The 24,306-nt window shown below is 44.5% G+C and overlaps 1 non-coding gene across 1 annotated transcript; it reads left to right on the top strand.

The window, feature by feature from the left end:
* The first annotated feature begins 1,072 nt into the window (after nucleotides 1–1,072).
* trnaf-gaa (transfer RNA phenylalanine (anticodon GAA)) lies at nucleotides 1,073–1,145 on the top strand. The gene has a single exon. It is a non-coding gene; the product is annotated as a tRNA-Phe (tRNA).
* The last annotated feature ends 23,161 nt before the right edge of the window (nucleotides 1,146–24,306 follow it).

The following is a 24,306-nucleotide window of genomic DNA, read 5'->3' as shown; positions in this document are numbered from 1 at the left end:
AAAATGGATGATTGGCTGGGGGGTTCCAGTGAAATTCCACAGCAGCTAATAAAGCCTGAACTGTCAGTGGCTCGTTGGTCTCGGGGTATGATTCTCGCTTTGGTAGTATGGTTAATTAACATGCGAGAGATCCTGGGTTCAAGTCCCGGACGAGCCATGGTCTGTTGGCATTTTTAGATTAAGGTTATCTGTTGGTTTCAGCCTTGCAGAAGGTGAAATTGACTTCCATGCGAAGCTGGCTTGAGGACCAGACAACTGGATTCAAAGAGCTTGTCGACAAAATTGTAATTAACTAAATGTCCAGATAGCCAAGTGGGAATGTAAAGTTGTTGCTGCAATTGTGACCTGATTCCAAAAACAACAGGACTGGGTTCTGGACTGGAATGGAATGGAATTCTTCAGTGTTTCTGTTGTTTGGCTTGCATTGACTCATCGATTTTCTTGTTTTTCACTTTGTCGATGCCTTTGAATAATTGTGGATCCTTCTTCAGGGTGTCTTCTTTCACCAGGTAGTTCTGACCTCTGATGATGTTGATTGTAATCAGCTTCAATTCGCTGATAGTTTTGGAAGTGAGCAGATTTCCTTTGCTTGAGTCGACAACATGGAACTCAGTCCGACATGTGGACCCATGGGAGGATTTGAATGCCACCCCTGCGTTGGAGTTGCATCCATCCAATAAGAGACCGAGTAGAAGTGACAGTTCTGTCAGTCGAATATGAGACTTTTAATGGCAGGGTTGTGAGTTTGAGTGCCATTCTGTTTTTCTCTTTTGTAAGGCTTCATGAGCAGAGAGTACAGGAGTGTTTGAAATGAGCAAATCTAACTTTGATTCAGGACTCTTACCTCTCAGCAGCATCTCACTATGAAAGATTGTATTTGATCTCATTTCATTCTCAGCTCGGGGTCTGTAGGGCTCAGTGGCACTTCTGGCTGTCTCCCGCTTCACAATCCATCAGTACTGAGAAAGCAATGGGGAATATTACTCACATGTTGTGTTCCTTAATTTTTTGGAAAACTTGAATGTATGTATTTTCATCCAAAACAAGGACACCAAGCCACTGTTAATGTAGGGCTGAAATAGCTCAGCTGGGAGAGCGTTAGACTGAAGATCTAAAGGTCCCTGGTTCAATCCCGGGTTTCAGCAATTTCGCTTCCTTATGCGTCCATTGCCTTGGTTCTGATTTTCCGGTTGCACAATTTACTTTGAAATTATTTACCAAGCACCAGTGGATTGAATTTGAGAAACAACACAGAGTCATTTACAGCACAGAAGGTGGTCATTTGGCCTTTCACGTCCATGCTGGCTCTCCCCGGAGCAATCTAGTCAGTTCCACTCACCACCTCGATCCCTTTCCTCCTGCAAGTTTCTTTCCTTCAAGTATCCATCTAATTTCCTTTTCAAATCATTGATTGTCTCTGCTTCCACCACACTCGTGGGCCAAGACATTATCACCCACAACATAAAAAATTCCACCTCATCAAGGATGGGAAATACTTACATGTTCTATATTTGCTTATTCTCTATTTCTATGAGAATAGACTGACAGTCAACATGAAAGGAAACCCAAAAATCTTCGAGCAGCATGTAAATGATAAGTGGGTAGTAAGAGGTTCAGTCGGGCCTATTCGGGACAAAAAGGATAATATAAGCTTAGAGGTGCAGGGCAATGTTAATCTACTTAATGAGTACTTTGTATCAGTGATCACTAAGGAAGTGGAATTTGACAAAATATCAGTCGAAGTGAAGAGAGCAGAGTCAATGGAGAGGGTACAAATTGAGAGAGGGAGGTACTAAAAAGGCTGGCTGTGCTTAGGGTAGATAAATCACCTGATCTGGACGGCTGGCATCCCAGGTTGCGAAAGGAAATGCGGATGCAGATAATGGAAGAGTTTGCCATAATCCTCCAATCTTCCCTGGATACGGGGGAGGTGCCAGAGGATTAAACAGTGGCAAATGCGACGCCCTTATTCAAGAAAGGGTGTAAGGACAGTCCGGCTAACTACAGGCTAGTTAGATTAACAGCAGCGGTGGGTAAGGTTTTAGAAAGAATAATCAGGGTAAAAAATCAACAGTCACTTGGATAGGTTCGAGTTAATTGAGTGGAGTGAGCATGGATTTATAAATGGGAGTTCATGCTTGACTAATCTAACTGCTTTTTTTGATGAACTAACAGAGCAGGTTGATGAAGGGAATGCAGTGGATGTTGTTTATATGGATTTTAAGGAAGCGTTTGACAAGGTACCACATAAAAAGGGGGTTTACAAAATTGAGGTTCGTGGTACAGGAGGGTCAGTGTCCAATTGGATAGAAAATTGGTTGAAGGACAGAAAACAGCGAGTCTTATGAAATAATTCTTTGTCAGACTGGAGGATAGTCGACAGTGGTGTTCCCCAAGAGTTAGTGCTAGAACCACTGCTTTTTTTGCTAAAGATAAATGACTTGGATCTTGGAATATTGAGTAGAATCTCAAAATATCCCGATGACAACAAACTTGGAGGAGTGGCAAACAGTGAGGATGATATGAACTGCCTGCAACAGGACAATGATAGGCTAGCAGAATGGGCAGACAGGTGGCAGATGGAATTTAATAGTGACAAGTGTGAGGTGATGTATTTTGGCATAAGGAATAGGGAGAGGCAATACTTACTTAATGGCACAGTTCTAAAGAGTGTGCTGGAATAGAGGGACTTGGGGTTCATGTGCATCAATCTTTGAAGGTGGCAAGACATATGGCGAGAGTGGTTAGCAAAGCATATGGGATCTTGGGCTTTATAAATAGAGGCATTGAGTACAAAGCAGGGAAGTTATGCTGAACCATTATAAAGCTCTGGTTAGGCCCCAGTTGGAGTGTTGCTTCCAGTTTTGCTTACCACACTTAAGAAAGAATGTGAGCGTCCTTGAGAGGATGCAGAGGAAATTCACCAGAATGGATCCAGGGATGGAGGATTTTAGTTACAAGGTTAGGTTGGAAAAGCTAGGGCTGTTCTGCCTGTGTCAAAGGAGAGTGAGGGGAGAATTGATGGATGTGTTTTCGGCTGTGACAGTTTTAATTAAGTTGGCAAGGAAACATTGTTCCCGTTAACTATTGGTACAAGGACTCTTCTTTCTTTTTTTTTTTCTTTTGGGCCTCCTTATCTTGAGAGACAATGGATACGCGCCTGGAGGTGGTCAGTGGTTTGTGAAGCAGCGCCTGGAGTGGCTACAAGGACTAGGGGACACAGATTAAAGGTTTTGGACAGGAGGTACAGGGGGAATGTGCGCAATAACTTTTTTACACTGATTGGTGATGATCTGTAACTCGCTGCCCACGAGGGCGTTGGAAATGGAGACAATCGAGGATTACAAAAGGAATTTGAATGGGCACTTGAAGGAAATAATTTTACAGGGCTATGGGGATCGAGCAGACAAGTAATAACTCGTCTCCACTCCTGGTATTTCTAAATCCCACACATTCACTATCATGGGAACAATTATTTCCTGTTGTGTCTCTCTCAGATTTGTAAACTTCACTGCATTGGAGTGAAGTGACATCTACTGGCAAGAAACAAGAACTGCCGTGATGAGATCAGCCATGATTGTATTGAATGGCAGAGCAGGCTCGAGTGGCTGACTTGCCGACTCCAGCTCCTCGTTCTTATGTTCATCGAATCATACAGCACAGGAGGCCATTCGGCCCCATTGTGCCTCTGCTGACTCTCTAACAAAAAGATGCAATTAGTCCAACCCCCTGCCTATTTCCCCATAATCCTGGAGAATTTCACTTTGAAATATTTGTCCAATTCCTTCATGAAAGTTATAATTGAATCTGTTTCCACCACCCTGTCAGACAATTCATTCCAAATCCGAATCAGTTACTGGGTAAAAAGATCTCTCCTCACCTCCCCTTGACATTTTTGGCCGATTATTTTAAATCTGTGTCCTCTGGTTACTGACCCCCAGGACAGTGGAAACAGTTTCTCCCTCTCGACCCTATGAAAATCCTTCATGATTCTGAACACCTCTATTAAATCTTCCCTTAACTTTCTCTACTCTGAGGAGAACAATCCCAGCTTCACCAGCCTGTCCAGAGAACTGACACCCCTCATCTCTGGTATCATTCTAGTAAATCTCCTCTGAACTGTCTCAGAAGCTTTGATGTCCTTTCTAAAGCCTGGTGTCCAGAACTGGACACATTACTCGAGCTGAGATCGAGCCAGCGACGCCCACATCCCACGAACGAATAATAAAACACTCCCTAACCAGTCCCCAATTCTTAAGCATTTATCGACGCTCCCTGCCCAGTCCCCAAATCTTATTCATTTAGAAACGCTCCCTGCCCAGTCTCCAACTCGTATTCAATTTTACAAACTCCCTGCACAGTCCCCAGTTCTTATCCATTTACAGACGCTTCCTGACCAGTCCCCAATTCTTATCCATTTACAGACGCTCCCTGACCAGTACCCAAATTTTATTCATTTAGAGACACTCCCTGCCCAGTCCCTAATTCTTACCCATCTACAGACGCTCCCTGACCAGTACCCAAATCTTATTCATTTAGAGACGCTCCCTGACCAGTACCCAAATTTTATTCATTTAGAGACGCTCCCTGCCCAGTCCCCAATTCTTATCCATTTACAGATGCTCCCTGACCAGTACCCAAATTTTATTCATTTAGAGACGCTCCCTGCCCAGTCCCCAATTCTTATCCATTTCTCGACGCCGTTTCGGGAAGCCTCACCGGGAAAAGCTTCACCACTGCCATCCGCAGGGATACAGATGGGATTGTTCCATGTTATTGTGGCCCTGAGGCCCTGCTCCAGCTGTGTGAGCCAACAAAGTCTTCTCGCACTTTGTGAATATTCCGCTCCAACTCCGAACCCGCAGCTCCAGCTGCTGACAGAGCTGTCTCTACTGCGCCTGCGCGCCCCGCTCCTGTCACAGATCGGGCGGATTCTAGGCCGCTGAGCATTCTGGGTACCACACCTGTCATTAATGCTATTCTTTCAGCTGAAAGGTTTTATTACGTACATTTCATGACCTGGAATCGTCGTGAGTGTTTTCTTTTGCACCTGTCAATGCCTGGAAGGATAGAGTCAGCTTCACTTTGTAGCCATGAGTTTCTGGTGTGAGAAAGTGATGTTTAACTCAGTATATTTCAGTTTTTGGTCTGTGACTGTGGGTATTATTCAGTACCTGTTTGTTTCTGCTATTGCTCTGTGAGTTTCACCACATATCTTTCAACAACTTGTATGTGAGCATCAGCTTTTGTCTATATCTATCAGTTTCTGAGAAGTGAGAAAGGGTTTGATTCTATGCCTATCAGTTTCTGTTACATGCATGTGTCTTGAATCTGCACCTCCTCTGAGTGTGTCTTCGTCTCTGTACTTGTAGGTGAGTATGTGGTTTGCTTTGTATCTCTCAGTCTTTGAAGTGTGAGCCTGGGTTTGTACCTAATTTCCTTTGTACCTTGCAGTTGGGATATGAAAGAAAGAATTTTACACGTTACCTGCCAACTGCTGCAACGTAACTGTGGGTTTCACACTGTATCTGTCAATTTCTTGTCTGGTAATGCGAAGTTTACAGTGTACCTGTCAGTTTCTAGTCCAGGACTGATTGGTTTTACTCTGTCCCTAGCATTCGCTGGTATGTTAGTGTGGGGTTTACATTGTACCTGTCAGTTTCGTGTGTGTGAGTGTTGAATTCACTCTGAAAAGAATCATAGATCATAGAATAGTTACAGAACAAAAGGAAGCCATTCAGCTCATTGTACTTGTGCTGCTTCTCTGCACGAGCAACTCAGCTCATGCCACAGACTCATGTATTCCATGAAAACATGCAATTTTTTTCACTTCAGATAATTATTTTATACCATTTTGAAAACCATGGTTGAATCAGCCTCCATCACACTCTCAAACAGTGCATATCAGATCTTAACAACTCGCTGTGCAAAAGAAGTTTTTCCTCATGTTGCCTTTGGTTCTTTTGCCATTCACCTTAAATTGGTGTCCTCTGGTTACAGAGCCGTGAATAATATTCCCCATTGCTTTCTCAGCACTGATGGATTGTGAAGCAGGAGACAGCCAGAAGTCCCACTGAGCCGCACTGACCCCGAGCTGGAAATGAAATGAGATGAAGTTCAATCTTTCACAGCGAGATGCTGCAGAGAGATGAGTCCTGAATCAAAGTGAGACTTTCTCATACTTTTGCTGAATTTCATTTCAAACACTCCTTGTACTCTCTGCTAATGAAGCCTTAAAAAAGGGAAAAACAAAATGGCACTCAAACTCACCACCCTGAAATTAAAAGTTTCATGTTTGACTGACTGAACTGTCACTTCTACTCGCTCTCTTATTGGATGGATGCAACTGTATTCTTCAATGCAGGGGTGGCATTCAAATCCTCCCATGGGTCCACATGTCAGACTGAGTTCCATGTTGTAGACTCAAGCAAAGGAAATCTGTTCAGTTCCAAAACTATCAGCGAATTGAAGCTCATCACGATCATCATCATCAGAGGTCAGAACTACCTGGTGAAAGAAGACACTCTGAAGAAGGATCCACAATTATTCAAAGGCATCGACAAAGTGAAAAACAAGAAAATCGATGAGTCAATGCAAGCCAAACAACAGAAACACTGAAGAATTCCATTCCATTCCAGTCCAGAACCCAGTCCTGTTGTTTTTGGAGTCAGGTCACAATTACTGCAACAACTTTATATTCCCACTTGGCTATCTGTACATTTAGTTAATCAAGCTCTTTGACTCCAGCTCTCTGGTCCTCAAGCAGGCTCCATATGGAAATCAATTCCGCCTTCTGCAAGGCTGAAACCAATCAATGACCTTAAACTAAAAATGCCAAAGAAGAAGGGCTTGTCCAGGATTTGAACCCAGGATCTCTCACACATTAATTAATCACTCACCCTAAGCAAGAATCAACATGCCACTGATATCAGAACTTCCTTTTAGCTCCTGTGGAATTTCACTGGCAGCCAAAGCCGATCATCCATTTTTTTTTTCAGAGTAAAGCAACATCTTGCAAATTCTGAAATAAAAACAGAAAGTGTTGGAAATGTTCAGAAACTCTGGCAGCATCTGTGGAGAGAGAAACAGAGTTAACCTTGCAGGGCGTTTACCTTTTGTTTGAGCCATCCTTTCACACTGCTTCTGTCCACCCAATCTCACTTTCTATTCTGTCTAGATTCCACCCAATCACTACCTAAATACATTTATCATGAATTCCTCATATCTTTTAATAATGACAATTTTATATTTCTGGCCTTTGCTTTGGACTCCACCACAAGTGGAATCATGTCTCCATCAACCCAATCAAACCCATTCACTATTTCCTCACATTGCAATGTTTCTTTCACCCTGACAGACGGTGGAATTTCTGCTGCTTGATTGCAGTTCTTGCTCCCTGCTAGTAGATGTCACCTCACTCCAGAACAGTGAAGGTTACAAATCTGAGAGCACACAAGAAGTAATTGTTCACGTGACAGTGAACAGGTCCCTCTATTCCTGCACACTCTTTCGAACTGTGCCATTAAGTATATATTGCCTCTCCCTATTCCTTCTGCTAAAATGCATCACCTCACACTAGTCACTATTAAAATCCATCTGGACCTGTCTGCCCATTCTGCGAGCCTATCACTGTCTTGTTGCAGGTGGTTCATTTCATCCTCACTGTTTGCCACTTCTCCAAGTTTGGTGTTATCGGCATATTTTGAGATTCTACTCTATATTCCAAGATCCAAGTCATTTATCTGTCGCAAGTAAAAAGCAGTGGTTCCAGCATTGACCCTTGGGGAACAGCACTGTCGACAACCTTCCAGTCTGAGAATGAACCATTTATTACGACTTGCTGTTTTCTGTCCTTAAGCCAATTTTCTATCCAATTGGACACTGACCCTCCTATTCCATGAACCTCAATGTTGTTAATCACCCTTTTATGTGTCGCTTCTTAAAATCCACATAAACAACATCCACTGCATGCCCTTCATAAACCTTCTCTGTTAGTTCATCAAAAAATGCAGTTAGATTAGTCAAGCATGAACTCCCATTTATAAATCCATGCTCACTCTCCTTAATTAACTCGAACCTCTCCAAGTGACTGTTGATTTATTCCCTGATTGTTCTTTCTAAAACCTTACCCACCACTGCTGTTAATCTAACTGGCCTGTTGTTAGCCGGACTGTGATTACACCCTTTCTTGAATAAGGGTGTCACATTTGCCACTGTTTAATCCTCTGACACCTTCCCCGTATCCAGGGAAGATTGGAAGATTATAGAAAGCCTTTCTGTTATCTGCATCCACATTTCCTTTCGCAATCTGGGATGAAAGCCATACGGACCAGGTAATTTATCTTCCTGAAGCATAACCAGCCTTTTCAGTACCTCCCTCTCTCAATTTGTACCCTCTCCATTGCCTCTACACTCTCCACTTCAACTGATATTTTGTGAAATTCCACTTCCTTAGTGATCATTGATACAAGGTACTCATTAACTAGATTAACATTGCCCTGCAGCTCTAAGTTTTTATTACCCTCTTGGTCCCTAATGGGGCCCACTTCACCGCTTACTACCTGCTTATTATTTAAAGACTGCTCAAAGATTTTTGGGTTCCCTTTCATGTTGACTGCCATTCTATTCTCGTAGAGATAGAGAATAAGCTAAATATAGAAGATATAAATATTTCCCATCCTTGGGTGAGGTGGAATTTTTTTATGCCGTGAGTGGTAATGACCTGACCCACGAGTGTGGTGGAAGTAGAGACAATCAATGATTTGAAATGGAAATTGGATGGATACTTGAAGCAAAGGAACTTGCAGGAGGAAAGGGATCGAGCAGGTGAGTGGAACTGAGTAGCTGGCTCCGATAATTGCTGCAGTCACTTCGATCCCCCTTAATTTTGTACAAGGTGACAATGTTTGTATCACGCATGTTTTGAGCCCTTGTTGAGCTCGACTATGGTGGGCTCACTGTCCAGTTCCTCCATGACAGGGAAGTCTGGAATGGCACTGAGAGCTACTTCAATGACAATGTTCTCCGTTATGTAGAGTTCAAGGTAATGCTCCACTCACCTTTCCATCTGCTTGTTAGGTTCAGTGATGATCACCCATGTCTTTGTCTTCAAAAGGTGCTGATTTAGTTACTACTGGGCCCATTGCTTTCTTAATTCCTTCATACATCCCTCGAGCATCCCCGGATTCAGCAGCAGAGTTTTAACCAGTATTGATTGGTGCAGTGCTGAGCAGTCTGCAGAGACTTGTTTCTGGCAGCTCTGAGAGCATCTAGATGTTGTTTGCTGGGGACTTGTTTGTAGTTCATGAGGGCTCTCCTCTTAGTTGCAGTAACTGACTCAATTTCAGTCCAATAAGCCTCAAACCAGTCAGCATTCCTCCCATCGCTTTTCCTATACACAGTGAGTGCAGAGTTATTGATGGTGGCGTGCAGATGATTCCACTTTGACACTGCACTGAGGCCTTGAGCATTGTTGTCTGAAAGAGCCTGATCGAGGATGTTGAGGAACTCCTGGGTCAGTGGTTCGGCAAGTGTTGATCAGAGGACGACCTTTCTTCATGGATGGATGAAGCTTCCTTGGCTGAAGCCTGACCTTGTTACACACCAGGGAGTGGTCAGTGTCACAGTCAGCGCTGTGATAGCTGTGAGTGATGAGGACACTGCTGAGGGTGGTATGTCTGGTGATGATAAGGTCTAGCTGGTGCCAGTGGCGTGATCTCGGATGTCTCCAGGACACCTTGTGGCACAGCTTGACCTGGAAGTAGCTGTTCATCACACAGAATCCATGGTGACAGCATAGCTCCAGCAACCTCTGTACATTTTCGTTCATCTTGCAAATCCCCTGGTGCTCTATGCACATTGGCAAAGCTGTGTAGTCAGTATCCAAGCTTGTGTTGAAGTCTCCTAGAAGGTACAGTCCCTCAGTGCTGGGAATTCTACTGATGGCAGTGTCAAGTGTCACATAGAATTGATCCTTGACATCTGGGGTGGAGGTGAGTGTCGGGACATAGATGCACATGAGATTAACTGGGCCCACGCTTGTTGACAAGTGAAGAGTAAGAAGTCTCTCTGAGCCTACTGTGGGTGGTTCACTCATCTCAAGTAGCGTGTTTTTTACTGTGAAACCCACTCCATGCTCACGAGTTGCCTCTTGGGCTTTCCCCTGCCAGAAGAAGGTGTAGTGTTTCTCTTTGAGGGATCCACTTTGAACGAGTCTAGTTTCTTGCAGCTCAGCAATGTCCACATTGAGCCTTGTGAGTTTCTTGTCGATCACAGCTGTCTTGTGTGTGTCATCAACCTGCAGAAGGTTGTCGGTAAGGCCAGGACACATGGTCCTCACATTCCATCTTGTGATGCGAAGGACTGGTGGCTTCTTTGTTGAGTTTGTTTTTCTTGGTGCATAGATTATAGAACCGCCTGTTGAGAGATGACTCTCCAAGCTCCAAGCACTCATTGAAGCAAGCAGGTCGTGGCAGGACAGCACCTAACTGACAGGGGGCTGCCCAGCTTGGAGTGAATGGTAGCTATCCAATGAGACACTAAGACCTCTCCCACTGTCCGAAGTCACCCCTGGCGCTCATACTCTACACCAATTCAATGAGAGCTTATAATCAGTAACTGTTTATTCCCGGGTTGTGCTAATGTTTAACCAAGAAGCTGGAGTGACCTCTCCAGGGCACAGGCCTGGGCAAATAGTATGGAGACCCTGAGCATCAGGACCCCCTCTCAGCATTGCTGGTATTGTCCAAAGGAAAGGAAAAGCCAGTACTGTTTGTTAACAGCTCTGCTGCTGGAGTTGCTGGAAAACTGCCTGATAAGTAACAGGTAACTGCCTCCAGGACTCCACTCCGGATTTACTCTCCAGGTCTACTCCCTCAGCCTTGCCTTCTTATTCATTTATTTCGAGATACAGTACTGAAACAGGCCCTTCCAGCCCACCGAGTCTGTGCCGATCATCAACCACCCATTATACTAATCCTACATTAATCCCGTATTCCTACCACATCCCCTCAATTCCCCTACCACCTACCTACACTAGGGGCAATTTACAATGGCCAATTTACCTATCAACCTGCAAGTCTTTGGCTGTGGGTGGAAACCGGAGCACCCGGCAGAAACCCAAGTGGTCACAGGGAGAACTTGTAAACTCTGCACAGGCAGTACCCAGAATCGAACGCGGATCACTGGAGGTGTGAGGCTGCGGTGCTAACCACTGCGCCACTGTGTTTTCGCGAGACACCCATCGAGAAGTGAGACTTTTTGCCCAGAGATGGGGCTCTGTTTCTTGGCATCAGGATGGAACCACACACCAGTGGGCCTGTATGACATGCACAAGGATATCACACACTGCCCCATCCCTGGTACAGATCAGAGTCAGACACTGAACAGATTGCAACCCACAAGGACATCACAACCTTCCCGCTCTCTGGGACAGGTCAGTGTGACACACCAAACAAACAGCACCCCACAGGGACCTCATAAATGCCACGTCCCTGTGACAGATCAAGGTCAGACACTGCAAATATTGCAACCACAGGAACATCACAAATTGCCCCATCCCTCGGACAGCTCGGGGTCTGACATTGAACATATTGCAACAACAAGGACATTACTGTATTACTCCCTCCATTCTGAAAAACAAGCATTCACCATACTTTTTACCCTGCAGCAAATTTTGGATCCACACTGCCACTGCCCCTTTAATCCCATCTGCTTGAATTTTGTTAACAAGTCATAGAGAGATGCAAAACTGAAACAGGCCATCTGGCCCACTGAGTCTGTGCTGACCAACCATCACCCATTTATAGTAATCCTACACCATAATCCCATATTCCCTACCTCATCCCCACCATTCTCTTACCTACACTAGGGACAATTTACAACAGCCAATTTACCTATTAACCTGCAGTCTTTGCTTGTGGGAGGAAACCGGAGCACCCAGCAGAAACACACACAGTCACAGGGAGAACTTGCAAACTCTGCACAGGCAGTACCCAGAACTGAACCTGGGTTGCGAGAGCTGTGAGGTTGCAGTGCCAACCACTGTGCCATTGTGCTGCCCCAAGTCTAGTTTATGGTACCTTTTCAAACACAATTTTGATGTCCAGACACGCACCATTAACCTCACCACCCTGGTCAACTCTCTCTGAAACTTCATCAAAGAAATGAATTCATTAATTATTTCAGACACAATCTTCTGTTAACCAATCTGTACTGGCTGTCATTTATTAGCCCATGTTCTACCAAGTGACAGTTAATTTCCTCCTGGATAATTGTGTCTAAAAGTTTCCCCACCACCGACATTAGACTAATTGGTCTGTAGTTCCTGGGTTTATCTCTCTTTTTAAACAGGGCTGTAATATTCACAATCCTTGCAGACTTATCTTTTAATTCTGGAAAGTCTGTTGTGGACAATCACTTTGGGAATGACTTTAACCAATTAAAGCAACAGGATACTTGATTAATAAGTCCAGAACTTTTATTGAGAGTAAAATAGTACTTAATAATTGAAAGTAAAATTATACTTAACAAACTTGGGGAATATAACTTTTCAGCTCTGGGGACTGGTCGAGCTTGGTCTCAGAGTGTCACAGTCCTCTTTGTCCAGTCGGGATACCTCATCAGGTGGAGAACTTGGTTGATGATCTGAGCCTTTACCCCTGAGATCTTCTAGTGTTCCTGCACACTGAAACCTTACAAGCTCCCTACTTTTAACCCATGGATGGCCATCACACCACCATGTAAAATAATAATTGGTCCTAGCTGTTGCTAGGTACATTTAATTAGTTCTTAATAATGTCTTCCACTAACAGTCACCTGTCCTCAGAATCTCAGACATGAGTACAATGGAGTGGTTTCACACTGTCTCCCAATCTGATCTGAAACAAGTTTCCTGTTCATTAAATCAAGACTCTTGAAGGTCACGATGTACCATACCATGGGTTTTATCAGGGGTCCGAGAAAGATCCATTGTTTGAATACATTTAGCTGAAACTGTCCTTTCCCACACAGACACAGAAACTCACAGTAATTAGATTGAACTACCTTGAAATGAAAACCCATTCTCTCCAAAATGTTTATTGATTCATTAAGTATAACTCAATCAAGGTTCATTACTTTTACAATCATCTGTTTCAGGATGGGTAGCTACTCATTAATTATACAGGATATAAACGTTAGTACTGAACACAAAATGGTTCCTTTGGTCATGTGTTCATTATAAAATGGCTTTCTTAACGTTGTTAGTTATGACAATGGATACATGATAAAAATGGTCAAGTTAAACTGAGATAGAACTACCCAAGCTTACCTCCATCCTCCAGTCCTCTGGCATAATTCCCATATTCAAGGAGGATTGAAAGATTGTGGTTCGAGTCTCTGCTATTTCCACCCTGACTTCCCTCAGCAACCCAGGATGCAGCCCATCCAGACCGGGTGACCTTTCTACTGTGAGCATTGCTAACCTTGTAATTGTCTCCTCTTTATCTATTTTCATCCCCTCCAAATTCTCCACTTCCTCCTCCTTTACTGTGACATTTGCAGCACCCGTTTGTTTTGTGACAGATGAAATGTACTTAATTAGTGCCTCAGCCACACCCTCTGCCTCCACAGGATCTCCTAATTGACCCACCCTTTCATTGACTGTCCATATGTTTGGTAAAAGACTTCAGTGTTCCCAGTTATGTGACCTGCTAATCTTTTCTCATACAGCTTGCTGATCTCTTTTCCTTTTTCAGCTCTCCTCTGCACTTTCTGTATTCTGCTTGTTTCTCTACTGCATATGAGTCCTCACATGATTTCTCAGTGAATGGTTTTTGAACTATTTTGTAAAAGGATTTAGTTTTGTAAATTTCTCCCCAGCTCCCCTCATGGTCAGGCAGAAAGTTTAACTGCTGTGTTTTCAAACAGCAACAGCTTTATTTGAAAAGCCATTGGGACAGGATTCCGGGTTTTAATCCAGTCACAAATCTGGTTCTGACGTCTTGTGGCTCCAGCTGTCACATGACCTGTCAGAGGATGACCTCATAATTGACCCAGTCATGGAGCTGTAGGTTGATGTTTAAATTGTTTCAAAATGATTTTCCAGAAGGACAATCAAAATGAATCGATATATAAAAGGTAGATTTTGTGAATTTGTGCTCCCAGTGGAAATTCCTGCAGAGTCTGCTGGTTTTCATATCCCCAATTCCCCACAGGAAGCTCTGTGCTCGGAGTCTGTATTCAGTACATCAACATGATACAGAATCATTTCATGGGAGACCCCAGTGTGAATTGTAGACAGGTGGGTCAGTTTTAACTTTCAAAGTAACACAGAAGCAAAATAATGCTGATACTGGAAATCTGAAATAAAAACAGAAAATGCTGGAAATACTCAGCAGGTTTGGCAGCATCTGTGGAGAGAGAAACAAAGTTAACGTTTCAGATCTGTGACCTTTCATCAGAACTGAGCTGAAATTGTCTGAGGGACTGCGATTGTGGAATCAATTTCAGGGTCAAAGACATTGTACTTGGTAAGGATAGGAAGATGGAGATTATTAAGTGCAGTGCTAAAATATAGATGCTTTTACATTATTTTAATCAAAATTGATTTAAACTTTGTGCTCATGAATCCTATCTTTTGATCACAATGACACTGCAAGCAATGGAAAAAGCAAGACTTGCATTTCACGACCACAGGACATTGCAAAGCCTTTTCCAGCCAATGAAGGAAGGGCTTTTCAAGTGTAGTCACTCAACAGTACAATAGAGTACCCTACAATAAAGATGTATCAGATTCTCACCACACAACTGCCAGATTATAACCATCCCAAACAAGAGAGAATCTAACCATCTCCCTTTGACATTCAATGGCATTACCATCGCTGAATCCCCCACTCTCAACAACCTGGGGGTTACCACTGAGCTGAAACTGAACTGCAGTAGCCATATAAATATTATGGCTACAAGAGCAGGTCAGAGACTAGGAATCCTGCGGCAAGTAACTCACCTCCTGACTCCCCAAAGCCTGTCCACAAGTTAGGAGTGTGATGGAATACTCTCCACTTGTCTGGCTGGGTGCAGCTCCAACAAGACTCAAGAAACTCAACAGGGCAAAGCAGCCCGCTTGATTGGCATCCCATTTACAACATTCATGCCCTCCATCACTGGCACACAGTGGCAGCAGTGTGTACCATCCACAAGATGCACTGCAGCAATGTGCCAAGGCTCCTGAGACAGCACCTTCCAAACCCGCGACCTTTATCACCGAGAAGGACAAGGGCAGCAGATGCATGGGAACACCACAACCTGCAAGTTCCCCTCCAAGCCACACACCATCCTGAATTGTAACTGTATCACCGTTCCTTCACTGTTGCTGGGTCAAAATCCTGGAATTCTCTTCATTACAGCAGCACATGGACTGCAGTGGTTCAAGAAGGCAGCACAGCACCACCTTCTCAAGGCAATTAGGGATGGATAATAAATGCTGGCCCAGCCAGCGACACCCACCTCCCATGAATGAATAAAAAAAATGATAATTTCCTGTAATCCTCCAAAGTAGAAAATACAGATGGAAATGAAAAATAATAAAACACAGTCAGCATGGATTTCACAAAGAAAGACTTGATTAACCTTATCATTGAAAAATCAACAGCAAGAGTAATATAGCAGATGTAGAAGAGTTTAAGTTAATAAAGCCTCATCCATTTATGTGCTTGAACCATCAAATTGTGGGTTAACAAACAAACACACTAACTGACAGAGCTGCATGTTGTGCTTTCTAAATTACCCTAAAGGAGAGTGTTAATGAGTTAAAGCTTCAGGTTGCTGCAACCAGAATAGCCATTGTCCACTATCAGTTTTACTGTCATAAATAAAGGGTGGAACATTCATTGTGAATCTACAGAAACAGTCTGGTCCTGCACACTGCAGACACATCCACGTCATCACCAACCAGCTCTCCTACAATTGGTGCAGTTATTTGACTTTGCCCCATTCGCTCCATGGAATTACTTTTAAAAGATTTTAAATTACAAGCAGTTTTGTTAATATTCAGCCTTTGAGAAGAAATCATTCCCTGGCCACAGTGGAGAGAGCATTGAATATAAAACTGTAGACTACCAGGTAACACAGTGAAAGCTGATCAGCTAATTTATAATTACTTACTTTTCTTATTTTTGCTCTTGCTATTTGGTTTTTCATCATTTTCAGCTCCTGACTGTGGATATTATTGTGATTAAATGTGAAAAGATGCACTGTTTCTCAGCCCCGGTATATTGGCTCTTTCTGTGTACAGTGCTGTAGACACTCAGATACTGACACTGTCTCTCCCTCCCTCAACTTTACAGCCCTGACGGTGAAGAAAGCGCTGCTCAAAGTTACACATTCTGACTGTTTGCAGTTGATTAGTGAGAGATTATTAACGTATCCTTCTGCAGCGCTGCCTCGGTTAATAACAGCAGATCGAAGTCACATTTCAGATACAGAAACAGACGCATCAATTATTCACTCTTTCCCAGAGTGAGTGAGGCCGGGACAAGCAGCAACATTCCGGCCCCACACTCTGCAATTACCCAGCACCAGTGGAAACCAGTGAATACAGATTCAATCAGTGGGTTAATGTCCATTACAGTGATGCAAGATTCCACAGCCCAGGACAAACATCAAACATCCCCATACACCGAGAACAAGCTCAGGAAAACCCGGGGGAGTTAATATCCCAATCACTGAGCATTCCAGTTACATTGAACAAGTTCCTGAACTGAGTGAACCTTTCAAAGTACAGAAGTGATGACGAGGTCAAAAAGGTCTGAACAGTTGAGGTGACTGAGCGGTTTCAGCTTCTGGGTTCAGGTTGCAGCTTTCACTGGAGGCATGTGTTTAAATCCCACTTCTGACAACTTGATTTTCAGTTACTTTGCAGAGCTTCCTTGAAGGTTTGAGGGAGAGTAAATACTGAAGAACTGTTTCTAACTGCTGAAAGGTCAATAACCGAAGGTTATAGATTTAAGGTGACTCACAAAACCAGAAGGAACTTGAGGAAAAATTCCTTTCTGCAACGTGTGGTTAGCATTTCAGTTATGTGGATAGATTGGAGAAGCTGGGGTTGTTCTCCTTGGAGAGGAGATTTGATAGAGGTGTTCACAATCATGAGGGGTCGTGACAGACCCGATAGAAACTGTTGGTAGAAGGATTGAGACTCAGGTAAAATCTGTGGCTCAGTTGGTCACACTCACCTCGAAATCACAAGCTTCTGGGTTCAGATTTCACAGCTGACACTCCAGTGCAGCACTGAGGGTGTTGAAGGTGCTGCCTTTCAGGTGTGATGTTAAACCAAGACCTGGTCTGCATGTTTGGGTGAATGTAAAAGATCCCATGCTGCAATTTCAAACAAGTGAAGAGCAATTCTCCCTGGTGTTGTGATCAATATTTGCCTCTCATTCAGATCAGTTGGTCATTATCACATTGCTGTTTGTGGGTATTAGCTGCTGCATTTCTGACATTACAACAGTGATTACACTTCAAAAGTATTTCATTGTCTACAAAGTGCTTTGATATGTCCGGTGGTCTTGAAAGGTGCTATATAAATGCAAGTCTTTTCTTTCTTTATCACAACACATTGCTGTGTAAAAAATGGTTCTTCTGCCAATCACCTGATATCCGTGTCCTCTGCTTACTGACCCCTTTACCACTGGAAACAGTTTCTCCTTATTTAACGATTGAAGAACTTCATGATTTTGAACAAATGTGTCAAATCTCTTCTGAATTTTCTCTGCTGCAAGGAGAACAACCCCAGCTTCTGCAATCTCTCCACATCACTGAAATCCCTCACCCTGCTACCATTGTGGCAAATCTCTTTTTTATTCTTTCATGGGATGTGGGCACTGCTGATACAATGTGATTCCTGTCAACGCAGCGGCCCGCTGACATCATCGGACTGTGCCAAGCTGTGCATCGGCACAGCTCCATCTTGCCAGGATTAAGTGGCACATGCGTAGGATGATGCCATTGCGCAGCGCCAACATCATCGCATATCCGCGCCTGGTCCATCTTCGCACACGGGCGCGAAAGCATCATCGGGTATCCAGCCCCTCACTCAGCTGGATGAAGCGGCTGAATAGGAGACTTTGAGGCTGGAGCTCTCCCCCCTCGGCAACTCGCTCCAGGCCTCGACGCTTCATCCCCTCAGCTGCTCGCTCGACACCTCGATGCTCCCCTTGACAATTGTTCCCCACTCGCGTCATCCAGCTCTATGGCCGCTTGCTCTCTATCCCCCAACCCCCGCTCCAGCCGCTAGCTCTAGGCCGTGCCACTTCCCTCCTCTAGGCCACTCACTACTCACTCCTCCGTCACACTTTGCAGCCCACCTTGCTTCTTCGGGCGGCGCGTGGAGACTGGACAAACGTGGGAGCAAGTGGCCGAGAGAAGGGAAGCAGCGCAGCCTAGAGCTAGCGGCTGGAGGGGAGGGGGGTGGGGAGTGAGCGAACGACTGGAGAATGGGGTGACATGATCGGGAGACAATCGGCCAGGGAAGTAGCGGGGGGGGGGGCGCAGTGAGGTCTGGAGCGAGCGACTGTGGAGGGTGGAAGCGGCCGGTGCAAAGCAGGGGGAGAAAGCGAGTTGTGCCACCTAGTGGTTGCGTTGTCAGCAAACACAGCCTTTATTGTCCATCCTTAATTGCCCTTGAGAAGGTGGTGGTGAGCTGCCTTTTTGGAGCTGCTGCAGTCCATGTGTTGTACGTAAACCCACAGTGCTGTTAGGAAGGGAGTTCCAAGATTTTGATCCAGTGACAGTGAAGGAATGGTGATATAGTTCCCAGTCAGGACAGTGTGTAACTTGGAGGGGAGCTTGCAGATGGTGGTGTTCCCATTCATCCAATATCCCTCTAGGTGGTCGAGGTTGGGGGTTTGGAAGGTGCTGTCGAAGGAGGCTTGGTGAGTTGCTGCAGTGCATCTTGTAGATGGTACACACTGCCGCCACTGTTCACTGGTGGTGCAGGAAGTGAATATTTAAAGTAGTGGATGGAGTGCTGATCAAGCGATCTGCTTTGTCCTGGATGGTGTTGAGTTTCTTTGGTGTTGTTGGAGCTCCACTCATCCAGGCAAGTGGGGAGTATTGCATCACACTCCTGACTTGTGCCTTGTAGATGGTGGACAGGAGGTGAGTTCCTTGCAGCAGAATTCCCAGCCTCTGACCTGCTCTTGTAGCTACGGTATTGATATGACTGATCCAATTCAGTTTCTGCTCATTGGTAACCCCCCGGATGTTGATTGTGAAGGATTCAGCAATGGTAATGTCATTGACTGTCAAGGGAAGATGGTTAGATTCACTCTTGTTGGAAATGGTCATTGCCTGGCATTTTTGTGGCGTGCATGTTACTTGCCACTTATCAGTCCAAGCCCAATCTTGCCCAGGTCTCTCTACATGTGGACACGGACTGCTTCAGTATCTGAGGAGTTACTAATGCAACTGAACATTTTGCAATCATCAGTGAACATTTCCACTTCTGACCTTATGATGGAAGGAAGTTTATTGATGAAGCAACTGAAGACGGTTGGGGCCTAGGACACTACCCTGAGGAACTCCTGAGCGATGTCTGGTACTGAGATGATTGGCCACCAACAACCAGCACCATATTCCTTTGCGAGAGGTATGCCTCCAACCAGTGGAGGTTTTTCTCCTTGATTGCCATTTACTTCAATTTTGCAAGGGCTCCTTGATGCCCTTGGCAAGAGCAGTCACTGTCACCTCACCTCACCTCCTTAATTCAGCTCTTCTGTCCATATTTGAACCAAGGCCATAATGAGGTCAGGAACCGAGTGGCCTTGGCGGAAACCAAAATGAGCATCGGTGAGCAGGTTTTTGCTGTGTAAGTGCTGCTTGATAGCACTGTCAACGACACCTTCCATCACTTTACTGATGATCAAGAGGAGGCTGACGGGGCAGTAATTGACCGGGTTGGATTTGTCCTGCTTTTTGTGTACAGGACATACCTGGGCAATTTTCCACATTGCCGGGTAGATGCCAGTGGTGTAGCTTGGCAGGCGGCGTGGCTAGTTCTGGAGCACAAGTCTTCAGCACTGCAGCCAGGATGTTTTCAGTATCCAGAGCCTTCAGCCATTTCTTGATATCATGTGGAGTGAAGTGGATTTAGCTGAAGGTTGGCACCTGTGATGCTGGGGATCTCAGGAGGAGGCCGAGATGGATCATCTACTTGGCACTTCTGGCTGAAGATGTTTGCAAATGATTCAACCTTGTATTTTGCACTGATATACTGGTCTCCCCTGTCATTAAGGATGGGGATATCTGTGGAGCCTCGTCCTCCTGTTAATTGTTTAATTATCCACCACCATTCAGGACTGGATGTGGCAGGACTGCAGAGCTTTGATCTGATCTGTTGGTTGTGAGATCACTCAGCTCTGTCTATTGCATGCTGCTTCCGCTATATGACATGCAAGTAATCCTGTGTTGTAGCTTCACTCATTTTTAGGTCTGCTTGGTGCTGCTCCTGACATGCCCTCCTGCACACTTCATTGAAGCACCATTGCTCCCTTGGCTTGATGGTAATGGCAGAGTCAGGGATATGTCAGGCCATGAGGTAACATATTGTGTTTAAATACAATTCTGCTGCTGCTGATGGCCCACAGTGCCTCATGGATGTCCAGTTTTGAGCTGCCAGTTCTGTTCATTTCTTCCCTCAGATATAATTGACTACTCCGCCCCCACCCTCTCCCAGTGTGGTTGACAGGACTCTCAACCTCTGCCTTCCCCCTGCCCCTCCCTCCCAGAACTGCGACAGGGTTCGCCTTGTCCTCACTTACCACCCCACCTGCCTCCACATCCAAAGGATCATCCGCCACCATTTCCACCACCTCCAGCGTGATGCCACCACCAAACGCATCCTCCCCTCCCCTGTCAACATTCTGAAGGGATTGTTCCCTCCGCGACACCCTGGTCCACTCCTCCATTACCCCCGATACCTCATCCCCTTGCCAAGGCACCTTCCCATGCAATCGCAGGAGATATAATACCTGCCCTTTTCCCTCCTCTCTGCTCATTATCCAAAGCCCCAAACACTCCTTTTAGGTGAAGCAGCGATTTACTTGTACTTCTTTCAATTATGTATACTGGATTCACTGCTCACAATGTGGTCTCCTCTAAACTGGGGAGACCAAATTCAGATTAGGCGGAACACCTCTGCTCAGGCCGAAATCATGACCCTGAGCTTCTGGTTGCTTGCCATTTCAACACTCCCCCCTGCTCTCATGTCAACATTTCTGTCTTTGGCCTGCGCCAGTGTTCCAGTGAAAATCAACCCAAGCTCGAGGAGCAGCACCCGACCTTTTGATTCGGCACTCGACAGCCTTGTGGATTGAACATTGTGTTCAATAACATCAGAGCATGACTGGTGTCAGGCAACCACAAGCATTAACACACTCTTTGCCTTTATCCCAGGACAGCTTTGTTATTTAATCTCTCCTGCCCTCTGCTCTATCAAACACCTTCCCTTTTGTTCTCTCCCACATGCCCCTCCCCTTCACTTGTTTAAAACCTAATTCTTTTCTAACCTGTGTCAGTTCTGATGAAAGGTCACAGACCAGAAACGTTAACTTTGTTTCTCTCTCCACAGGTGCAGCCAGAGCTATTGAGTATTTCCAGCACTTTTTGTTTTTATTTCTGATTTCCAGCATCTGCAGTATTTTGCTTTTATTGTGTCAGAAAGTCTTTCCTTCATTCAGGACTCTTACCTCTCTCCAGAATCTCTCTGCTAAAGATTGAACTTTATCTCATTTCACTCACAGCTCAGGGTCAGTGTGGCACAGTGGGACTTCTGGCTGTGTCCCACTTCACAATCCATCAGTACTGAGAAAACAATGGGGAATATTCCTCACATGTTGTGTTCTGTAACTTTTTACAAACACTTTAATGTATATATTGTCTTCCAAAGCAGTGACAGAATGGTGGCTTTAGTGTGTTGTTGAAATAGCTTTGTTGAGTTCGTGCTGCACCAACAGTTAAACAGTTCTTGGTTCAATCCCAGGTTTTGGCACTTTCAACCTCTCCTGTGTCTTTTTCTTTGGCTCCAATTGTCAAGCTGCATGATTTACTCTGAAATTAGCACCAGAGAACCAAGGCACCAGCGAGCATGAGGAGCTGAAATTAGCACAGATCAAATCCACTTAATATTTCTGACTGAAGATGGTTGCAAATGTTTCAGCTTCATCTTTTGCACTGACGTGCTCAGCACCACCATCATTGAGGATGTGAATGTTTTTGGAGCCTCCTCATCTTGTTAGTTATTTTATTATCCACCACCATTCACGACTGGATGTGGCAGGACTGTGGAGCTGTGATCTGATCCTGAGGGAGATATCCGTGCGTGGAATGGCAGGATGTATGGAGAGTGATCCTGAAGAGGGTGTCTGAGCCTGGAGTGGAAGCTTTCCGTGGAGGTGCAGGAGTAGGTCATTCAGCCCCAGTGTTTTATAAAGGTTTAGCATAACTTATTTGCTTTTACTCGATGCCTCTATTCATAAAGCCAAGTGTCCTGTTTGCTCTTAGCAACCTTTTCAAACCTTGATCAAAAAAGATTGGTGTACATTGTCTCATTCTTCCTCCCAAACTGTATCACTTCACAATGTTCTGTGTAAAATTTTATCTGTTATGTGAAAGCCCATTTTACCAGTGCGATTAAGTTCCTCTGAAGTGTGTTACTGTCACTGGCATAGGACGCAATTCACGAGCATTCTTTGATGCTATCTCTGTGGAAAGAGCAATCTTACACACTAGCTCAAATTGGGATTTTGTGTGTTTAGTATCTTTCCTCATCCACCAATATAAGCACAAATCTGTCTCATAATGTACGGTCTAAGAATGTGCCAATGTTGCAATGTGGTGATAAATTCTTCAGTGTCACAATGTACTCACCAACTGTTTCACTACTTTTCTGATTTTTGGATCCAAGTTTGTAGCTTTCCGCGATCTCCAGTGGCTGAGGGTTGAGCCTCACTTCAACGAAGAAACGGAAAATTATAATTTAAAGATTACACTGTCAATCATTCACATCTCTGTCTTCTCCTGAACTTCGAGTTCAAAATTGTTTGTGAAGTTGATTCACACGTTAAGACAGCACAGTCTTTGTCTTTGTGAAGGAAGTGATTTGGGAATGGCTGTTTGAAACTGTCCCTTCTTGCACAGAAATTCAGTGCAAATACTCGATCACTCACAATTTCCTTGAGAGAAATTTGTTCACAATCGCATTCGACACGGAAACTGCCTCAGCATTAATCTCACTGAAGCAGAATGTGACCGTGTTGTATGTTTCAGAATGTTGGTGCCGTTATTTGTCGCTTTTAACCGAGACTGGGACACAGGGCAAGGTTGATCCGAGGTTGGAATATGTTATCATTCAGGAGCAAGAAAAATCAAAAGGAACAAAATAAGAAAACCCAGTCTCTGGATTTGAGAATCTGTAGATTCGCTTTGGGAAAGTGAATCAGAGCAGAAAGAAGGGTGAACTGTCCAGAAGAGATGAAGACACAGCTCAGTCAACACGTTCCCCTGGTTTATGATGCTGGAACATTCCTCACACAGAAATGATTCAACCCAATGACAAACATTCTTACAGCTGATAATTTATGCTACTGATTTAAGGACTGTCTCATGTGGTTACCGAGTGATGACGAGAAGATATTAAACTTTGTTCTATTCAATCGAGCTGTGATGAAGTTTGAATTTTTCTACCTTTTATAAACAGTATTTGAAGGGTCTTGGTAACAATGTTCAGTGTTGATGAGAGTGGGGTCTGGGTGAGAAGCTGCTGAGTGTGACAGGGTCCGGACTGGATGCAGGAAGTTCTCTGACAGTCTCCCTCTATCTTTCTGATGGGTTTGAGTTGATTTACGACTGGTAGCTTTTATTTCACTTTTCTTATTTAGAGATACAGCACTGAAACAGGCCCTTCGGCCCACCGAGTCTGTGCCAACCAGCAACCACCCATTTATACTAATCCTACATTAATCCCATATTCTCTACCACATCCCCACCATTCTCCAACCACGTACCTACACTACGGACAATTTACAATGGCCAATTTACCTACCAACCTGCAAGTCTTTTGGAGGTGGGAGGAAACCAGAGCACCCGGCGGAAACCCACACAGACACAGGGAGAACTTGCAAACTCCACACAGGCAGTACCCAAAACTGAATCCTGGTCGCTGGAGCTGTGAGGCTGCGGTGCTAACCATTGTGCCACTGTGCTGCTGTTGGTGTTTTGATAAATGAAGGAAGTTCCCTCCACCCATTTTCTTTGGACAGACAGTGTGGT

This window comes from Heterodontus francisci, unplaced genomic scaffold (assembly GCF_036365525.1).
Source record: "Heterodontus francisci isolate sHetFra1 unplaced genomic scaffold, sHetFra1.hap1 HAP1_SCAFFOLD_43, whole genome shotgun sequence".
In the NCBI taxonomy this organism is placed as follows: domain Eukaryota; kingdom Metazoa; phylum Chordata; class Chondrichthyes; order Heterodontiformes; family Heterodontidae; genus Heterodontus; species Heterodontus francisci.
This window is presented reverse-complemented; position numbering and strand designations above follow the sequence as displayed.